Source organism: Anomaloglossus baeobatrachus, chromosome 12 (genome assembly GCF_048569485.1).
Source record: "Anomaloglossus baeobatrachus isolate aAnoBae1 chromosome 12, aAnoBae1.hap1, whole genome shotgun sequence".
NCBI lineage: Eukaryota > Metazoa > Chordata > Amphibia > Anura > Aromobatidae > Anomaloglossus > Anomaloglossus baeobatrachus.
Genome location: NC_134364.1, coordinates 91,206,474 through 91,212,689, shown reverse-complemented (window position 1 = coordinate 91,212,689; position 6,216 = coordinate 91,206,474).

Here is a 6,216-nt window from a genome sequence, read left to right as displayed (position 1 = left end):
AATAGGAATCTGTACAGCATATACAGTGAGAGGGTAAATTACATCTTCACAGGCAGCTACCCCCATGCTGCATGCTGGGGGGCCGTAAGACCCATCTCTTCTCCCATAGGGTGGGGCTAGCAACAGGGAAAGTGGGAGGAGCCAACAGCAAGTGAGAGCAGATACGGGAAGGTCAAGTTTAGTTAGAAGTGGAGAGTTGGAGAGTGAGGAGTTGGAGAAGGAGAGAGGTTGATACCTCAGAAAAGTGACAGAGAGTGAAGCTTCCTGGTGGAGACTCTGGGGCCCAGCTAGGCCCAGGTGACACCACAGACTGTGAAGAAAGGATTCCAGGGCCACGGAAGGCTTCCAAGCTCGTGGCCTGTTCCACTAGAACATCGGGTGGAGGGATCAGGCTGCATCCAGGGATGGTCCCTAGAAACTAAGGGAAGAAAGACATTTCCAAAAGTAAACACGGAAGGCCCAGGGTGGTTGCAAGCGCCCAGGGCCACAACCCATCGTAGATCCCCTGGGAAGAGGGCAAGATTCCATCCAGGAAAGCCTTCTTGACCAGACCCTATAGTGGAGGCCGAGACGAGTTTATCTATAAAGGTCAAGGGTTTGAAGTCAGTCTAGGAAGGACACACAAGCAAGGGTGCACCGGCATTTACCTTAAGAACTACCCGGGATCGGCGGAGGTCCCTGACAGTGAATTTCAGCAATCCAAAGGCAACCAGTTTGCTGCAGCACTGGAACAGTGAGTAAAAACCTTGAAACTGCACCCCCTGGTGTTGCCTCCTTTATTTCGCCCTGCACCATCCACAAAAGCACCATAGACTTTAATAAGCACCAACGGTTGCCCCGGGGTACCGCTCCACCTGTGGGGAGCAGAACCATCCCAGCTGCTAATCCATCAGCCCCGGAGGTCTCACCCAGCAGTGGCGGCTCCATAGCCGCAATCCTCAGGTGGCGTCACGAATATTTCTACAAACTTTAATTAAAGTTACCACCCCCACAACTGTCATATTAGTTGACCCCGCCAGGGCCACAGAGTCGGGCCCCGCCACCACTGACTACCCCCGGACTAGTCTGGCCCGACACCGGGTGTCCCAAAGCCCTGGGGTGGGCGAGTCAACCTTGGCGTCACGTACAGGATATCATGCCCGGTCCCACCGGGTACTGAGCGCCTTGCAGAACTGTGCTTAAAAGACTGATTTATTGTGTGAAAACCACCACCATTGAAACTGCTGAGCGCGGGAAAAAGAGGCGCGTGCTTGAGGAAAGAGCGCGAAAATAGGCTCCGCCCCCTTGGTTTTGAGAAAAGAGCGCTAAGCTAAGGCCGCCCCCACTATGCAAAGCGCAAGATGAAAAATGGCGCATAGAGAAGCTGGCAGGCTGGCAAAGTGATCCTAAATGCCAGACCAGAAGACTGCTAGAATGTACTGGATCGTAGGCGGAGTGGTGCCGGCCGTGGGCTTGGTGCCCATCTAGCGCCAGGCGCTGGTGCAGCCCCCGGCTCTGCCTCCAGAAGGGAAGAGGGTGCAACTGAGTGGCGTAGTCGAGCACTCGAGCAGTGCAGAGGCGAGCAGTAACCAGGCTGGAAGCATGGCGGAAATACTGCAGCCAGGCACCCTAGGGACCAAGCAATTGGACCCCGAGCTGAACTTCCTCCGGGAAGAAGTGGAGCTCCTCACCCGGAGGTTGAGCTCCTTGCAAGCGGAGGTGGAGAGGCGAATGGAGAACGAAGCTGGTGGGGCAAGTGCCAAGAAGGACCGGGCGATACCCGAGGTCGTGGGCCACAGAGAGCAGGCCATCGTGATACACCCGGGTAAGCTGTACGCCGACCCTACCCGTCCAAGCCCAGGGCACTATGAAGCGCCATCGCCCAGCCCCCCTGCAGGCCTGCAGGGGGTCTCAGCTGACCACGCCAAGGCAAGGGAGAGCACCGCAGACCCCGGCAGCGAGGATGACTCCCCAGACAGTGCGGGCCCCGAACATCTAGTGGGCCCCTTGCCGAGCCCTCCCACCGGCTTACTTGGTACATCCTCGCCAGGGGTAAATTGGGACGCCGCACCAGTCCCCGACATGGGCCCGCCTCGGCCGATACTCCCTGCTCCGACCCCGCTTGCCGCCCACATGGCCTGCACGCAGCAGCTGGAGCAGTTCCAGCGTGAAAGAGCGCCGGGAGGAAAAGCGAAGGGCCATAGAAGCGTCTAACCTGGCCTCCAAGGCCCACATACGAAAAGCCCACAAAGGGTCCCAGGGCCCAGTAAGGAGGAGCCAAGTCATAGACTTCAGACTGGAGGAGGGCTGGGGCTTCATCCGGGAGCCCGGCCTGGGAAAGGACGTGTTTGTCTCCCGCCGGGACAATGAGGAACATCTGACAAGGGGTCACCCAGGGCGCGATGTCCAGCCCGGCGACCTGGTCGAGTACACGCTGCTGATGTGGAACCGTGGCTGGTATGCCCTAAATGTCCACATACTAATAAGGGAAGAAATACATAAGGGAAGAAAGATATTTCCAAAAGTAAACACTGAAGGCCCAGGGTGGTTGCAAGCGCCCAGGGCTACGACCCACCGTAGAGCCACAACCCACCGTAGATCCCCTTGAGAGAGGGCAAGATTCCATCCAGGAAAGCCTTCTTGACCAGACCCTATGGTGGAGACCGAGACGAGTTTATCTATAAAGGTCAAGGGTTTGAAGTCAGTCTAGGAAGGACACACAAGCAAGGGTGCACCGGCATTCACCTGAAGAACTACCCGGGATCGGCGGAGGTCCCTGACAGTGAATTTCAGCAATCCAAAGGCAACCAGTTTGCTGCAGCACTGGAACAGTGAGTAAAAACCTTGAAACTGCACCCCCTGGTGTTGCCTCCTTTATTTCGCCCTGCACTGCACCATCCACAAAAGCACCATAGACTTTAATAAGCACCAACGGTTGCCCCGGGGTACCACTCCACCTGTGGGGAGCAGAACCATCCCAGCTGCTAATCCATCAGCCCCGGAGGTCTCACCCAGCAGCGGCGGCTCCATAGCCGCAATCCACAGGTGGCGTCACGAATATTTCCACAAACTTTAATTAAAGTTACCACCCCCACAACCGCCATATTAGTTGACCCCGCCAGGGTCACGGAGTCGGGCCCCGCCACTACTGACTACCCCCGGACTAGACCGGCCCGACACCGGGTGTCCCAAAGCCCTGGGGTGGGCGAGTCAGTAGAGCAGGAGGCATAGTATTCCCGCAGCACTACACTATGTTCTGCAGACCATAGGGTGGCTTTAAGTCTGCGGCCAAGTTGATGCAATGGACTAAACAAGAGTGGTTCACCTGCACCTGCTGTCAATCTGAGGACTTGCCAGGATCCGGCGTTAGGTGAGTATATAATATTTTTATTTTAATGAGTGCTTAAGGTGTGACTGTGGGGGCATCATAATGTGTGGGAGGGCTATACTGTGTAAAGGGGAGCTGTGGGCCCATTATACTGCGCATAGGGGAGCTGTGGGCCCATCATACTGTGTATAGGGGAGCTGTGGGCCAATTATATTGTGTATAGGGGAGTTGTGAGCGCATTATACTCTGTATAGGGGAGCTGTGGGCGCATTATACTATGTTTTGGGAGCCTATTATACTGTGTAGAGGGGAGCAGTGGGTTAATTATACTGTGTTTAGGGGAGCACTGGGGGAATCATACTGTGTATAGGGGAGCTATGGGCCCATTATACTGCGTATAGGAAAGCTGTGAGCTCAATACTATGTATAGGGGAGCTATAGGGACATCATATTGTGTATAGAGATCACTATGGGCCTATAATACTTTATATGTGACTGTGGGGGCATCATACAATGTTTAGAGGGCCTATTACACTTTGTATAGGGGAGCTGTGGGCCCATCATACTGTGAATAAAGGATCAGTTGTCCCATTATATTGTGAATAGAGGAGCTGTGGGGGAATCATACTGTCTAGAGGAGAGCTGTGGTCCCATCATACTCTGCATAGGGGAACTGTGGGTCCATTAAACTTTGTAAAGGGAATCTGTGGGCATATTGTACTGTTTACATTGTGACACTAGCTGCAGCGAACAACAATAGACCCACTGGACCACAGGGGGGACCCAGGCTTGTCTTTTAGTCGAACAGGCTTGACAAAGCGCTCACCATGAGGCAGATGCCGGTGCCATTTCCAGGGCAAGACTGAGACTGTGGCAGCTGACCCTCAAGGCAAGGACAGACACAGATGCAGACAGGCAGAGTCACTGGTATAGCAGGTGTAGCCGGGATGGCCAAGATGGACGGACACAGTCACTCGTACCCCAGGGCCACCAAGACAGCTGAGGCAGATGGCACGGCCAGGGTGGATGGTCGGAGTCATTTGTACTACAGGGTCACAAGAACAGCTGAGGCAGATGGCACGGCCAGGGTGGTCTGACAGGGTCACAAGTATGGCGGAGTTCACCAGGACAGATGAGGCAGATGGAACGACAGGGAAGACGGACACAGGGGTACCAACAAGACTGGGAGACAGGTCAAGGGATACTGACGCTGACATGGGAAGCAAAGCAGACAAGGGGACCTGACAACTAGCTGGCTAGAGCACAGAACCACTACCTAACTGAACACATTGGTCAGGCACCACCCCTAGTGTGAGAGTGCCTTAAGTACCCAGTGCCTCTCAGCAATAGGCTGAGAAGCACTTCTAAGGAATGACGCTCTGGTCCTTTAACACTAGAAGTCCCAGAAATTTCGAGTTCCCCTCTGAAGTCCCGAGAGAGGGTCAAATGACCCTTAGTCCAAACTGAATAGAACTAACTAGAAACTAAATGGCTAAACTCAATGGAAAACAACAACCTCCTGTGGTGCGACAGTAATGCCCTTAATTACCAAACAAAGCACGGTGATTATAGGATGTTAGCTAAAATCCTTCAGGTCATTCGACCCGTCTCTGGGTTCCAAAGGTAGAAATGTTAAATGACCCCTCTCTGGGACTTCTAGTGTTAAGAGAAGGGCAGCGGTGCTTGTGCACACCCTAGGAGCACTCCCAGAAGACCTGTGCAATGTACACAGTCCCCAGGAGAGGAAAGTAGGAAACACCCACGTGGAGGACAACAGAGAAGCCAGGTAGTGTGGTGCAAGCCAGTCGCAGCAGTGGGTAAGTGCAAGTCCTTGCAGGTAGGGGAGCAAAGGGTGCAGAGAGGCCAGTGCAACAGTATCCCCACCTTACACCACCTCTTTACCAGGCCAGAAGAAGAACTCTTCTCCAAGAAGTTGTCCTCAGAATAGATGGAATAAGAGATGGTTGGTGGAAGGGGTAGGTTGGATGATCTATGTTTGGAAGACTTCCTCTTGGACACAGATCCGGAAACCAGGACAGACATCACAGACGTTTCAGGAACACCTTGAAGTTCCTCTTTCCCTTCGACAAAGTCAATGATAGCCAGCAGACAGGCAAGAGATGGGACCGAATGGCAAGATGGCACCTCAGAAGACCTGGATGGATGGAATTTAACCAGACACTTCTCATGACATCTCTGCCCCCAAAAGAGTATCTCATCGGATTTCCAGACCAAAATGTGCTTATGGGCACGGAGTGAAGGGAGACGTAGAAGAAATGGACAAGACAAATTGGGAAGAAAAAGGTAGGAGATCTTCTCCAAATGTGCCTTTCCCACACGTAGTTCCACAAGCTCAGATATGAAGCGTATGGGTTCGGACAGGAACATTCCATCTACGCATGACACCGACAAGGGCCTCTGAAGACGTCAGATGGGAATGTGGAAATGCTCCACCACAGCTTGCTGAATGAAACTTCCCACAGAACCGGAGTCCAGATGAACCGCAACAGAGAACTGTACTCCTCCCTACGATATGGACACAGGAAAGGCCAATGAAGAAGAGGAACTGCTCTCACCGAAGGAGACCCATCCTACTGAGCCTAGGTAACAGGGTTCTGTTTTCAAAGGACAGGCCTAGATAAAGTGCTCTGCTCCTCCACAGTAGAAGCACAACCCCAAGGTTCGGTGATGTTCTTGTTGTTGTTCACACATCTTAATCTCATCCACCAGCATGGCTTTCGGAACCAGAGAGGAAGCTGGAAACTGAAAAGCTGGAGCTTTGTGAAAGACTGGAGCTAGGTGAGTAGGTTTCCTTTCACAGGTGGCTTTCTTGGATCGTTCCTGGATCCTGCGATCGACTCGTGTGGCTAAGGAGAAAAGATCATCCAGAGTAACGAGAATATCACGAC